The sequence below is a fragment of the Lycorma delicatula genome, chromosome 5, assembly GCF_047948215.1.
Source record: "Lycorma delicatula isolate Av1 chromosome 5, ASM4794821v1, whole genome shotgun sequence".
Lineage (NCBI taxonomy): Eukaryota > Metazoa > Arthropoda > Insecta > Hemiptera > Fulgoridae > Lycorma > Lycorma delicatula.
In genome coordinates this window covers 63959412-63976288 of record NC_134459.1, presented here as the reverse complement: position 1 = coordinate 63976288, position 16877 = coordinate 63959412, and the positions used below count along the sequence as shown (strand labels likewise).

At 32.8% G+C, this 16877-nt stretch overlaps 1 protein-coding gene across 2 annotated transcripts in view; it reads right to left on the bottom strand.

Moving 5' to 3' along the window:
* The window catches only part of LOC142325029 (trace amine-associated receptor 8c), a 587837-nt gene that overhangs the window by 244103 nt on the left and 326857 nt on the right, over window positions 1-16877 (bottom strand). The window lies entirely within an intron of this gene.

Sequence of the window (16877 nt, the reverse complement as noted above, 5' to 3'; positions counted from 1 at the left end):
CTGCAATTACTTTTCAGTCAAACAAAGAGTTTTGTATAATACAATACGGCTACATTAATTTTTTTTTTTAATTTAACAAGAAATAATTGGTTCTTTAAAGCCTTGAGTGATCGGCCGAAAACTTTATTAAGGTAACGTTCACCAGTTTCAAGACAAACACCGCCGAACAGTCACTGTTACTGGTAATTGTGATCGCATTAATTTTTGCAACTTTATATTGTCTTATCGATTTCCACTCTTTCTTAATTCAACTAGTTTTGTCGTTTGTTAGTTGCGTCTTCGGCACGATCTACGTAAATTTTACACGTATAATTCTAGTCAGTTGAGGTAATTGGACGACATATTAAGCCCACGGAGTTCACATTTACTTGATGATATATTGTAAATTCATGAATAAATTAATTAAATTACGGCAGGAAATGATTTCGGGAAATACTCAGTAAATTACAAACTAGCATTTAGATTTTCGGGTGGCTCGTGCGGCTTGTTAAATCGCCCTATAATTCCATCGGTGTTTATAATGACATTATTTGTGGTAAAAAAAAACAAAATATATTCTATAAATATTTGCCGACCTCCGTGGAGTGAGTGGCAGAGTCTCGGCCTTTCATCCGGAGGTCTCGGGTTCGAATCCCGGCCAGGCATGGCATTTTTCATTCGCTACAAAAATTACATTTCCATTTTCTGACCCTGCAAAGAAAAACACTCACCGTATGACTGTTGTGGTCGCCAAGCCAACCCCTCCGTACCACCGATGCAAATGCCACATATGACATTCCTGCCGTTGTATTACTATCCCTAAAAAAACAAAAAAACTAAAAACAAAACGCATCTTACGTTAGTATAAAACAAGGCTGAGTAAAAAAATAAGGAAAGGAACTGAAATCCACTACCTACCTGAAGGTAAAAGAAGTTAGTTCAACACGCAATTACATTAAAACAAACTAACAAAAAAAAATACTTAGCAACTACAAGATAAACAAAAGAAGAACCCGGGAAAGCCCAGGCGGCACCCTAAATACCCTCGGTAATCCTTTCTTTTGCCAAATAGTGTATGAACTTCTCCAACTATTATTCATTTGGCCTGGTTTTGCCAACTGACACGAAGATCCAATACCAAGCCGACGGATAGTCTCCGTGGCTGTCAATTCATATTTTGAATAAACGTACTGAACATAATGTACATCGTCCGATTGTCCACACTGCGGACACATTTCTGAGTCCACTAACCAAACCTCTGCAGTCTGTCCCGGAAAGTGCGATGTCCAGTAAAAAGTTGCATCACCTACTAATTCGGGTGTATCCAAGAGGCGCCCTGCAAACTAGAAATTTCAGGAAAGAGACCATGTCTCTTCCCTCTGCCTCGTCCTATCTAGCATGCTACAAAGTTTTACTATGTTTTTCAATTTCCTGAACTTTGTCAGAAGTTAATTCACACAACTTCTAGGCGACATAACGCTGTTGCAGCTCTGACGTAATCAAGTCTATCGATTTCATGCCCGCAACAACCAAGATCACCTCCCGTAAAACTGCTACCGTTAAAAGTATAAGGCGTTAAGCCTTCAATAATATGTCCCGATAGCTTTTAAACTTTAGACTATCCGCTCAAACAGGCACCGCATATAGCATAATTGCCTCGCAGACGCCCTTATGCAGGATATTCATGATCTTAAAATTAAGACCCCATTCAGGCAGGATTGACCACACGCCGAACACCACAGAAGGCACTACAGCCTACTCCGCGACGTATTGAAAGTGCTTCTTCAATTGCATTTTCTCATCGAGAAACACCCCGAGGTATTTTTGAGCTTGAAAGTATTTTATTCGCTGGCCTGTCATCGAAACACGAACTTGCCGTTTCACTGCCAAACGGTATTTGAGGAACAAGATGGGGTGGTCTTCTCCGGGCTGAAAGTCATCTTATGTTGATGACCCCACAGCTCGAGTATCCTGTAAGCCTGAGAGCCTTGGAACTCAACTCCCTCCGCGAGCATCCTTTGATCAGCAGGAGGCTATCATCAGCATAAGCCACAATGGATACCCGCTGGGCAACCTCAGCCGCAGAAGGGAATCAAACTTCATCACCCACAACAAAGGACCCAACACACTGCCCTGGGAACACCCCATGGACAGCGTCTTACCTACTTCACGGCTGCCCGGGTGCCTTCACGACTGCAATTTGAAGTAACTTTGCATTACCTCCAATTCATTCACAGTGCATTCTGTTTTTTGCAGTTGATAAATGGCCGAAGACCACCACAAATTGTTAAATTCTCCTGAAATATCTAAGAAAATTTCCAGGACATAATCCATCTCACTGGTCATCACCACATTCATCACACGGAGTATGATGTCCTCAGCATCTTTTTCGTGATGAAATCCGTACTGTTTCTCCATCAATAAGCCACACGAGATTAACCTCTCATTTATGCGAAGGAACGGAACCTTTTCAAAGACATTACCAATAACCGGTAGTAATGTCAAGGGTCTATATGACGAAATAACAGTGGGATTCTTGTCGGCACCTTTTAACAACAATCTAACAATCCCTTTTTTCCAATAAAACGGGAAGTATCCGCAAACAACAATTTACTGAAAATACGCGTGATAATTCTCAAGTTTATCCCTACTGAGTGAACAAGGAGCTCCGCCGTTATTCCATCGAAGCCTTTACCCCTACCTAAACTACAGATGGCTTAATGCACTTCGTCAAGTAATTTGTGCAAGATTCCAGACGTATCTGAAATTACACCAAGCCTGGTTGAGAGAGCAGGCAGAAGAATGCCCTTCCTTCGTTTTGGGTCCCAATACTCTATATAAGACTCCCCTGGGATCTTTGTCATCCTGCTCATGCACAATGGAACGCCAGAAATCCCTGTTCGCCGTACGAATCTTTTGAAAGTAGTGAGATCTGCGGTCCCAATATTCAGTAACAAGGACTGCCCGCCGCTCAGGATAATCCTCACGTTGAAACGCTCTTCTTAAGCGACAGATAGCCTGTTTTAAGGCTGATAATTCCCTGGACCACCATGCAGCAAGACTCTCTCGACCTGAACCGTGGGGAATCGAGCAGTCAGCGGCGTTGATGAAAGCCGCCAACAAACTCTCTGCAAGGTCTTCCAATTCCATAGACTTCAGACCCCAATCCAAAACTCGAAGTCTAGCCGAAAGAAAGTCAATAAATTTCCTCCAGTTCGCTTGCCTGTATAGAAAACGACCCCGCTGAACTAGAACGTTACATCGGTAGCGCTCATTCGAACTACCAACAATCTCATAAATAATCAATCAATGATCCACCAGCTTTCAGTTACAGACACTGGCAGGAATAAACCCACCGACGGTGACATCGATATTCGTTCCACCGAACAACCGACGCCCGTCTACACTACTTGCGTAGGTGGGCAACTTACCGTTCATATCTGCAGCAGTAAGGATTGGACTGGTATCAGAGAATCGTAGGATTTTATCCCACATCTCAAGAGGACGATCAACAGGGTCTTTGTACTGAAAGTATGAACTTACAACATATAGGTGCAAGTTCTGAACATCCACACGGACAACACGATGATTATTAGAGAGCTGTCGAATGAAAACACAATCTATTTATTTCCCTTCTACACATAACAGCGGACATGCTATCAGAACCGCAATAGAATCGCTTCCAAGAATAAAAACCTGGCAGTTCTTCGGACACAATATTTGGATACTACAATAAAACAACGTCCAACCCTCTATGAAGAGCAGCTTCATCAAGCTCAATCTGAACAATGTAAGCATCCTAAGCATTTAATTGCCTGAATTTAACCATTCAACGCTAAAGAATTCAAGTACATAATGAAAACCATCTGATAAAAAACACATTCACTGCTATTCACAAAATGCTTAGACTCCTTCCGAACACGCTTGGAATTAGTACAAGTCGGACCTTCCATCTTCTTCGGAGACTCGTTACGCTTGTGACTCTCGTTACCACAATGAGCACAAACCACAGGGTGATTGCAGAACTTAGCTCTGTGACCATACCTGCAGCATTTGAAGCACCGCTGAACATTTAAAAACTCCTTGACTTTACACGAAGAAACATACACAAAATATCTGCCCTTCTGGACGAAGTTTTGGAAAAGAGTCGGACTAATCTCATTAACCAATAGTTTGGACAATAGTCGACATTGGACTTGAAGGTTCTCAGTCATCTTAGTGTTTTGTTCTCGGATAAGAGTTAATAACTCTTCCTCAGATAATCGTCGATCTATGACATACACAATAATCCTTGGGCGCCTATTATGTTTAGCGTCGACTTTCATGTCGAGACTACCGACCTTCAGCGAATCTGAGATGACCTGCACGGTATTTTTATCGTCAGCAATGACGATTAATCTATTATTTGTTTCTTTTATAATATGAATTTTCAGGTACGACCTGTTTTGTATAAGGAAAACCTGAAAATTGTCCTTCATCTCTTTTGAAGTCTTAGTAGCTGCCCCCTCTTTTAGGTTAACAATCAAAACCTCAGTCTGTTTCCGGGACAAACTAGCTTCCTGCTTTTCTTTTAATACTTTAGCGTTTACGCTGAGGCACTGCCAACTGCAGAACTGGAAGAGGGGCGGGAATGGTCTCCCGCACCACCACCTCTCTAACCTCAGGTGGCTTAGCGGTCAGTCTTTCATAACCTGCAGCCAGTACATCAAAAAATGGTTTTAACTCCTTTATCTTATCCCAAATATTCGAACCACTACTCTTCGTGTTAACAAGAAATTCTACTAGAGAATCAAACTTTTCCTCAAACGATCAAATTAAAGGAATTGTACCGCCAACCTGTCCAACCGTTTCATTAAACTCATCAATCACTTTTAACACCAGGCATTGTGACACCCCAGAAGTCCCTGGTGTAACATCCTCCTCCCCTGAGGAAGCAGAGGAGTCATTATTAGGAGCCTTAGTAATAGCCTGTGGAGTCTTACCTCACTTGGACCTGCCCAACCTCGATCGGCCAATAGCAAGCCATCCAGTATAAGCAAGATGGTTGCCGACGCAACACCAACTATAATAAACTCAAAATATAATAAAAATAATAAATGTGATAGACTGAAAATTACAGAATAATATAAATAACAACAAAATAATAAAGAAATAACTGTCCACTCCCTTGAAAGCAGTATAACTGAGTAAACCCGCTTTTAAGTTAGCATATTTAGCCAGTTGGGCTACCTATGCAAATAAATATATTAATATTACTAATAATATTCACATTAAAACAAAAGCACTAATTAACACAACAAGAAGAAAGAAAGAAAGAAATCCAAACCGTAATGATCACCGATCAAAATGTAATTATAAATAGCTAAACATAAGACAATTTACGAATGAGTTAGCGTTAGCCTATGTAGACAAAATCTTCTCCCTCGCGTTGCGTGTTGAACTCCTCCATTACCATATCCCTCGCGCAAACTTGAAAATTTTAACTTTTACAGTTTTTGGATTAATTTTGTTTAAAATTTGTCTAAAATCCTATTTATTTATCGCCAATCATTTTGCGTTATTCAACTAAATGAGTCCAATATTATTATATTAAGTTTGAATTCATAAACAATTATTATAATGCAGTGAGCAAACTTGTGGCTTATAAGCGAAAATTAGGATTAAAAGTTATTACACAAATTTTTTACCGTAAACTAATGCATATTAGGCATCTTTCTTTGGGCTAAATTTAAGTAGTCATTTTTTTCTGTTATCTTCACATGAAAAAAAGATAAGTTAAAATATAAAAAAAAAAAAAATTAAATTATTTTTGTACTATATTCGTTTAATTTTGCATTAAAGTTTTTAAATCATTGAGTTAATATAAAATTTAAATGTCGACAGAACATTTTATCCTGGTTTTTCTTTACAGAATGTTTCAAAGATACTAGTTTTTAATTTTACAAATAACTTTTAATATCAGTATTTTCTATAACCTTGTTCTGTTGTTGGATAAATAAATTTGTTTTGTTATTTTATACTTTATATACGAGTACTTTTTCTAAAATTTCTTTTCAACTCATTTCATTTGGTTCTCTATACAAACTAGATACAAGCAGTATTGATTTTCAATACATCGTCTACAATTTAATATTTTATTATTATAAATTGCATTTTTTATTAAATTTTTTATTAAAATCAATGCTGTTGTTTTACTGCCATAAATACATATAAGAAAACAAATATCACACCTCTTTCCTTGTCTAAATGAATTTTATGAAAAAATATGAATTTTTTTTATTGAAGAATATTTGAGCGACCCATTGAAAAGAGAACTTCTTCGCCAGTTGAAGCAATATGATTTATAAAAGATGTACAACACATTTTACTAAAATTAAATCTTTTATAAAATAATTATTGGCGTAGAAGTTGACAAAAAATTTAAATACAATTTGTCAACACGTTACACGTTTATGCACTATGTGATTTTGCATTTGTCAATTATTTTGCTATCAACTTAAATTTCTCAATTTAATCTGAAAACCAACTAGCGTTTTATTTTAATTAGAAGTGAATTTTTTGTCTGAATTTCAATTACTTCTAGATTATGAAACTTAGTTCTTATCTGTAACGTTTAATTTTTGTTAAATCCTACTTTTTCAACGGAAAAAATCTGTAAATATTAATATAAAACTTAAAACTAGCATCGAAAATGAAATAGTTTCTCGGATTTAAATAATTTGCAAATTTATCTTTATATAAATAAGAAGCTATGATGAACGGTTATTGAAATTAACTGAGAAACTAGATTACGTACAAAAACCGTTAAATATATTGTTATGAACGATCTCGCCTGAAGACCGTTAACACGTTGTGGTAGATTTAAGAGCGAGGTTGGATTATATGTTCATAGGTGATGAATCGAAGACAACGCCTTGTTGCTTGTTGAATCATGGTTTAATGAATTGTCCTCTTGACAGTTAATGAAATGAATTATAACATAACGTATAACTTGACATATAAAAATAAAAAATAAAAAAATTAAATACGACATTAAAGCTAACGTTCATCCCAACAAAGAGTGGAGTCCATCCGGACTAAGAGTGTGACGTGACCGCCTTGGATCAGATTCGTGCGCCGAATGAAAGTCGCTACCTCATAATGGCCACTCCCTGGGGCATTATGACGTAGGATGTGGCGTGACCAGATCGCCTGACCAAGCTTGCCGTGGGGACTAGCCCTCGCTAAGTAGTAGCATCCGACGGTAAAGTGGAACGTAACATATATATATTTTTTAAAATTAAAATCTAAATATGATTATTAAACAATCATCAGTAGACATTACTGAATATTACAAATAAAAAATACCAATTAATATGTGAAAAAAATCCGAAAAAAATTTCGATTCCATAAGAAAGAAAGAAAAATATTTTACGGATATCTTTCAAGAAAAGACAAAAATAGATTAACAAAGAAAATAATAAAATCCTTTAAACATTAAAAAGCTGAGTTACTGTATTTACGCTTATATAGGACGCACGCATGTGTGTAAGCCGCACCCGGTTTCTGAGACGATAATTTTAGAAAAAAATAATTTTCATAGAATTTCGTGGAGAGACCAAAACTGAGACAGTAGTATCGAGTAACTTGACAACATTGCAGATTCTTAAGCTCCGCACTGTCTACAAAGTGAATGGTACTCCTGCAAACTGAGGGATGAATGTTTAAAAGCTTCAACCGTTTGCCAGGTGACGGTACCGCACGAGACAAAGGGGAAAAGGGTGGAAAGCATTCCTACCAGTACTGTGTATACTCTTTCTTTAGTTGACTGGTCACTCACTAAACGGTGAAACATGGGCCGTGCAGTTGTAAATTTAAGTTGAAGGTAGGGCGTTATGCGCAAAAAAATGTAAACAGCTGGGAGGAAGTTCATTGTGAATGAGAAAATTGTGAAGATGGATTGGAATGAAAGATGTTCATGAAAAAAATCCAAAAATCGACAATATTTTCGTGGCAAGAAGGCGAATTACTCGTAAGTAGGAACTAATCTGCTGGAATACGTCAAGAAAATACGGGTAGATGGATTTCTGTGTCCGTAGAAATGTTACCGTATGAAGTGCATTAACTATCAGACAGCGTGGGATTCCTTAGAGTGAATTTAAAACCAGTTATGGATGGACAAAGCGCTTTATGACATGAAACGACCTCGTGATTTGTGAGTGGACAACAATGGAATAGCGACTTCCTGACATCTACTAGGAGAAACTGTTTACGTTTCAGACGTGTTCTGAAGTTACAGAAGACACACGATTACAGCATCGGGGCAATTGGAAATGTAGATGTTTTCATTTACATCTGATGAAAATATGGATGGTTTCATCTGGCATATCGAAGAATAAGGGAAAAAACTCCCGTATTCTTCGATTTGCCAGATGAAACAACAGCGAACAAATCTGGTGAAAAAATAATGCAAATGTGAACTTCAGGAGGAGAAACACAGAGGTGTACCGTTATGCTGGGCATCACTGCTGACGGATAGAAACTCCCACCTTTCATAAGGAGAAAAATAATTTTTAAATGGAAAAACCATGCCTAGTGAGAAGCTACCGCCTGGAACATTGGTAAGAGTTAAAGAGAAATAGTGGGTGACTGAAGAATTGTACATGAATTGGTAGAAGAAAGTATGAATTCGGCGTCCAGATGCTATGTTATGTCACAGGTCCTTGCTAGTCATAGACAGTTTCCATTTAACAGAAAAAGTAAAGGAGAAGTAACGGCAAAAGAAGTGCATGCAACATGCTTGTGATACCAGGAGGGATGATTGGCATGTCGGTTGGAATATTTGGAAAATGGAGTCAATTATTGTTTTCACAAGGTACGTTTCAAAATGTTGTATTGTTTATTAATATATTTTTTAATAGTGACCTGTAGGCCTAGTACATAGAATATAACCCTCAGCGTTCAGTGTTTTTTCTTGTTTTTTTCCTCAACGATTTTGGATAATAAAATTGAGGACTACACGCATGTAAATACGGTATTTTGGTTCTCAAAAGTAAGAAAGATTTGGAAGAAAAACACACCTCTGTCAAGAAAATCTAATATAGGGAAATCTTTAGGAAAAAACTCAAAAACTGGAAAGGTTTCTTACCCAGAATAAAAAAAAGGCACAAATTTTAATTCGTACTTTTTTCCACTGTACTTTAATACAATGGTCGGAAGAATGAAAGAAACGGTACATTAAAATGATGAAGAAATATTTGAAAAAGAGAAATCAACAGATTAAGGCGAAATTGAAGTTGTAACATGGTTCATAGTTGTCAAATAAAAAAAAAAAAAAAAAAAAAAAACAATAAAAAATTATTAACTGGCAAATAAACTATAGTTATGAAATAACTATAAAATAGCTTTTCTTATTTCAAGCAATCGCAGTAAAACTTTTAAATTTAGCTTAAAAATATTGAAACTTTCCAAACCTACAATTCAGATTGCCTCTATAAGGTTAAATAAAAAAATCAGATGTGGACACCACATTACTTCCTTCTACGCCTATTAAATTATATATATACAATTTTAAAAGTAATTAAAAAATTTTATTTCACTAATAACTACTGATTTTTTTCATATTTTTTTATTTTTTTTGTTTGTTATTATTGAATATTACGTATTTATTGTAAAATATTTTTTCCAATCACTGGTTAATAATTTTAATCAATCAATACGATATTTAAATTAAAAAAAAAAAAAAGGTAAAAAAGGAACCGATGAACCTTTCCTTTGTGAGATCTAAATATTTCATTAATTCAAATTTTATTTGGCTATAACTCTGGAACCAATGAAAATAAGTACCACTTATGATAATTCGTTGAAAAGCTCTCAACGAGAGCTTATTACTGCAGTTAAGAAAAAGCCCAAAATCCAAATTTTTTAGAATAAATTAAAAAGGGTGAAATAAAAAGGCTTAAGATGATTATGTTTAACGTGCTTTCAATGTACGTACGTTTTTGAAAGAATTGGGTTTAATAACCGCTTTTTTATTGCAAGATGTGATTCCATTTTAAAATCTAATTAACTGTCTTTAGCATTCAAAAACACCGATTTTATTTCGTCATCAAATTTTAAATTCAAATATTTTTAACTCGTGTTAAGATCAACATCCTCAAGATTTTGAGATTTAAACAGACATCCTAGTATTAAAAATAAGATTGGTAGTGGTTTATATCACAACCAAACTTTGATTAACAACTTAGCTAGTTTTCTATTCGTTAACGACGAGATGAATTTAATGTTTTCTTATAAATTTGGGAAAACTTATTTACTGCATCTATTAAAAAAAAATCTGTAGAAATGTAAAGAAGCTTATCTTATTTGGTCAGCCTGAATTAAAGATTTATGATTTTACGTATTTTTAGGCAAATTTACACGTTTTATAGCGTTTACTTGAAGTAACAGCTATTTTTATATTGAATTCTTAAGTACTGTGTGCTTGTTAGTTAATATTTTATTATTATATATTCTTTTGTTTTGCTATTTTTATTTATCTACTTATTTATTAATATTATTTCAATTTTAATTATAATTTTTTCTATTCTGATGTTGGTTATTTAACAATCGAAATGGCTTTCTAGGTTTAAATTTTTAGTAAAAAAGAGTTGTAGACGATTTTTCTCGGTACAAAAAGGGATAATTGAGTTTAAAACTCCATACCTTGTGGCTGTGTTTGGACCTTATCTAGAGCTGCGTTTAAATGACATTCTTTGTATATCTTTATTTGTAGCTTTAGCTTTTATAAAGGTTTATATTATACGATATTATCAATTAATATATACAAACTTTAAGTAATCCTTTGTATACTGTATCAATGTGTAAAATATTAAACTGAAAATCCTTTGAACGCTGTACATAGGATATGGATTCGTTATTATAAAGCGATGACATTTTGATAAGCCTTACCAAACTAAAACTTGTTCAAGAAAGTAGGTTCTGTGTAATATAGCTTAACCATATTAAAGGTACGAAAGCTGGATTTATTAATTTATTATTAAATTGATATTTAACGCGCAATGTCACAAGCACAGAAGTAAATCTTCTACGAGGTCATGCACACATATTAAAAAAAAAAATTAATTAAGAATCACGCTCAAAAAATTTCGAAATAATTTACCAATCAAAATTACGATTCTTATGCAAGAACATTAATTTTTCATTAATATCTATAAAGAAAACGCTTTGATAAACTGTTATTGAAAAAAAAAAAACTAAGAGTAGAAAAAAGTAAACACTCAAAAACTGTATTCAAAAAAATAAATTAAAATCTAAAACTAAATTTATTTTACATTATTAAACAATCATCATCAGTAGATACAAAAGAAAGTGATATAAATAAAATAAAGGAAATAAAAAAAATCGGTCGTTATCCGATAACAATGGATGATGTTATCAGCAATCTGGTATAGGGAAAAATCTGTTTATTAGAAACTAAAATCTACAGAACTAAAACCTAAATGTTAATCAGGAATTACATAGGTGGGAAACTATTTTATTAAAAATGATACAGAAATTTAATTATTGAATAACGACAGGAAACAATCGTTATTCAAAAAATTTTCATCTAATGAATATCTATGCTATTAAAAGTTTAATTTTTCTTAATTTATTGATCTTACTTAATTTCTTTTCTAAAAAAAATAAACATTTTTTTTAGATTGATTTGTTAAACCAAAAAATTTAACTCAAATTCAACCCTGTGCTAACGTACTACTTACTGTAATAGTAAGATACGAGTATTACAAATATAATCTAAAACGTCTGTAACAGTCAAATTTTCATTATTTTGAAACGCTAAACAATTTTTTTTTTAATTTTAAGAAAATTGTTTGTTATCCAATCCCTTCAGATAAAGATTATACAACACTTTTTAAATTTGAAACATCTTATTTATACAAAAGAAAATTCTAAATTTTTTAAAAATGTTCAACAAAAAAAGAATACCAAATTTTCGTTATTTTATTGTGTGTAATACTCTCTGCATAATTTTTTTGCGTAAGAAATATACAAAACATAAATTAAATGAGAAAACTAAACAGGTATAATTTTTTTAAATTTTATATTAAAATAGATTCTGTTTATAAGAAAATTAAATTATTATAACCATAATTTAATAAAATAATTAAAAACAACGAGTAGACCCTACTCACAAGCATCAAGTTTCAACTCAGCCAGTACTTTACTCAATGAATAAGCATGTATGGAAAAAAAACCAATACAAAGTCAACATAATCCCAAATTGAGGTTATGAATGCAGTCATTTCATTCAATTTCATTCCCCCAATCCCACCGTGGGACCGAAAATAATACCGTACTATTCTTCGAAAAGACTGTAAAAACTTTCTTCAGAAAATAATTAAAAAATTCATATAATTTTGTTCAAAATCAAATGTAAATAAAGAAAAAATGATAAAACTTCAATTTTCAGGTTTTGCTTTTCGCCAGAAAATTTTTGTCCATTATAAAAAATTGAGAGCATCTATAAAAATTCGGGAAATAAAATGATCGGAAAGATACGATTTTTTGAGTAACAGAAATTCTTCTCACCTATGTTTTAACAAAATCTCTTACCTATATTAGAAAGTGAAAAAAAAGTCTAAAATCAGTAACTGCATATTTTAATCAACTGTAGAAACCAGTTACACATATATAAAATAATTAATTAAGCAGCATAATTATCATATAACAATAAAAATATTAAGTATAATGAAAAAAAAAAACGAATCATTTTTAGTTATTTGTAATTAAATATTCATTTACGATATAACTTTGTATTTCACTTTCTTTGTAATATTTTAATAAAATATTAATAATTATTAATTGATATACATGAGTTTAAATTAAAAATTAATTATAGAGTGATAATATCAAAATTTTCCTCATTATTGAACAATTAAAATTCTAAAATAACACGTTCCGTTCATAAAAATGATAAGAGGGGTGGAGAGAGAGAAAAATATAATGATAGGAATAATGGGAGATATGTAATCATACAGATAGTAATGAGGGGATGAGAGGCGCGTGACACATCAAAATATTGTTTATGAGTAATAAAAAGTAAGGGGGTGTCTATGAAAGGTGAAAAGAGGGCTAGTAGAGGCAGTTGTTAAAGCGATGGAATGGGAAGAGAGAGAGATTGGTTAGAGAGTGGTAAATGAATGTCTGGTTTGATAATTGATGGTTTGTTCTAGTTTAGGTTGCGTTGCGGTACGGTTTGGAGTCACATCAGTAGCACCAACACAAATACTAAAGTAATAGCAGTAACAGAAGCAGCAGCATTATGAAGCAGGAAGCATAACGTTTCGGCAGTTCAATACAAATGAAATGATTTCACAGCTAGGTCGGTATAGAATACTGGTACTATTGTTTTTATTATTATTATTATTACTAGTATTGATATTGCAAAACGACACTCTGTTGACTATAGTACAAACAATTTTCCTTCATATTGCTAATATTACCATAAAATCGTTCGACTGTAACTGATTTTAGATATTAAATGAGCTATCAAACATTTGTTAATAATTATAACAGAAAATTCAAATTAAAGTAGTAAACATTTACGCTAATGAGATTTGCTTTTTGTAATTTAGATTGGATTACTAAAAAAAAAAAATAATAATAATAATAATGATGCAACTGTTTACATGAATTACTTGCTAAAAATCTGTTTTAAATGATATTATATCAGTTAAAAAAATACTTCATTGCAAGTTCTTTTATATTAATACTATTTAACTCGGCGAAGCTTCGCCCGCGTGATATACGTATAGAACTTAAAAAATTGGAAATGGTTCTTTTGTAATTATGTATGAACTATTGCTCTTAGATTTATTGCTATTCACAACTTACCGGATAAAATTAAATGTTCAGGTAAAGGATGTATTCCCAAATTCAAAGTTTGTTCCCAGAACAGAAAAGTTCTGATGATGAGGAGTCTCATCATTCCATTATTTGGCATTGAATTGGTGACATGTCATAATAATGCTACCTATTTGAATATATCTAAAATTCAGATTCGAGACCTATCATAATTCTCGAAGGTTGAACTCAATTTTGAGTCGAGAGTGTTTGTTGCTCTTCAAGTCTTGAGAACGTTCTGGCGTAGATTCATGCTGTCTACGATCATAAATACAAGTAGCCCTAGAGATTCTTCTTCCTACCTGTGACTCAGTAAGGTTCGTGTCGTAAACTTAGCGAGGATTCATTAATGGCTATTATATAGAGTTGCATGCCGTATTTTTTATACGGCTGAGGAAATATTGGGATTATAAATTTAAATCAGTGATTTAATACATTTTTTACGGAATATTTTATTTACTTCTTTAAAAACAACATTAAAAAATACATTTCTGTAAAATAGGTTATAGTCATAAGTTCTGCCTTTTCTTTAATATCGATCGGTGTTAAAGATATTTCTCCTCAGAATTCAATGTAATTAAGAGCAGGATAAACAGTGTAATATATAAACTTAGTTACCTGTAGTGTACTTTAAATTAACCTCCGCGTACTAAAAACACAATCGGATTAAAATCAAAGTAAAAAAAAAACAGCTGATATAATAAACAATACCCACTTCTGATTGACCAGCGATTGTAAAAAAGTACGCTTTTAATTAACTAATCAGAAGCTTACTTTTTTTAACACCTTACCAGTGGCTTTCATACGGAGGTTTCGGGTTCGAATCCCGGTCAGGCATGGCATTTTCACATCCATACATCTCATCCATCTCATCCTCTGATCAATACCTAACGATGGAGGTTAAAAAAAATTAAAAAAAACACCTTACCATAATAAAAATCTGTATCATACTGACCCTCATTATGTGACCGGTTCCAGCCGTATAATTCAAAGGTTATAAAGCCACCGTAAAAAAAAAAAAAAAAAATACTAATTCAAATTGCAAGTCGAATCTGTGTATGGTTCTGATTAAACTTTTTATACAAATCTATGTACAGAGTGCTACTTTGCTCGCATAAGTATGAGTTCTCGCGGGTTGTCGCCAGATTAGACAATGACAACTTTAGTAAAATACATAATAACTTTCTGAAGAAATCGATATTGATATCGGAATTCGATATTCCTCAAACAATCAAAACTTTGTTAAATTTTTAAATAGTCCTCAATCCCTATTATTTTATTATCCAACTAATTTGTTTTTACGTTTATTACTGTAATAATACAATCTGATCTTTTATAAACAATGAAATTATGTAGTAAATCACATAATAACCGTCTGTAGAAGTCGATATTGACATAGACAACGATCGATATAGTCACTGACAATCGATATAGATACCGACATTGAAATATTTTAGTAAAAGAAATTCTAGGTTGTTTACTTACACAAATTTTCAAATTTATGATTTATATAATAATGAGATTGGTGAGGTTGAACTGTGGTAAACATTGCAGGGATCATAAGAAAGCTACAGTTAAAATTTCTTAATGACTTTGTAATTTTCGCAGTTATCAAACGAAAAAGACGTCTCATTTTATAATAGTGAGATGTTTAGGATGGATGTTATTAAAATATTTATTACTCTGCATGTATTTAGCGTATGAGCTAAAAGTTAGTTTCTCCATTAATAATAATATAAAAAAACTACATGTTTAATACACATTAGAGGGAATACTGTTTTATACTTCTGCGTTTGTGGGAGCGTTTCTATCTTAAACAAAAAGTACCCATCTTATTTACTGCTAAGCATAACGTCGATAATAAATACAGGTATGTTTAATAAGCTGAGAATAACATCTCAATATATGAATCTCCAGTTGTCGTAGAAATAAGATCAACTCAATCCTTTTATTTTAAGTATCAAACATAAACTCAGGATCATTAAGTTCCTATAATACACAAGGATTTTAATTCATATTTACATAAGGATTTTCATCAGAATAATAAACATAATCATGACAGTCTATTAAGTCTTTCGATTTGATACTTATTAGATTAAGTATGCTTCAAATCGAAAGCATGATGATCGAAAATTTCTGAGCTAAGGAAATTATGATCTGCTTCATAACGAATTATAAATTCTTCCAGAAATTCTGTACTTTTTCAAAACTATCTTCATGAAATAATATTCAAACTTCAGTTCCTTTAGAATCTTTTGTGAACATATTCTGAGTATTTCCAGTATAACAAAAACCTTTTCTAATTGATATTTGCGGGATTTTTATTAATTTTTCCCCAAAAAGTTGCTTGTTTCTAAAGTTCATCTAGCTATAGGCTTCCCTAATCATGAAGAATCTCCAACGCTTTCAGTTCTTTAAGAGTTTCAGTAAAACCTATAGAATTTTTTGACAACGCGGTAGTGAATAATTAGAAAATTTCAGAATGGGTTTTTCACATTTGGCAACAGTATTCCTGTTTTCGTTCTGATTTTTTTTCACTTAAAAACCAGAATCCATTTTTCTCAAAACGCATTTAAAAATTAACTGAAGGATATTCGAGTGAAGCAGTAACACCTGATCATTACCGACTGTAAAAATAAAAATAAAATTCTTCACTTGATTTGATAATTTTTTAAATTTATAGAATCTTGTAATTGTAAATTTGTTGAATATGATACTGACTAGGATGTAGATTCAGAAGTTTGTAGATTCATACACTAAAATGCCTTTGTAAATGTTTTTAAATATTTCTCGTTTTGTAAATGTACTCAACAACGTTACTTTTTCTGATGATGCCTTAATAACTTCTCGGTTAAAAGTAGACGAATAATAATAATAATACCTCTTAACTGGTAACAAAGTATAATTACTCTTGGAACCTAGTGACCGGTAACTTGCAATTCTCTACAGAGCAATCTTAATTTTCGTTGAGATTTCCCGTATTTCTCGCTGTTAGTACGCGACCTTAAGATATT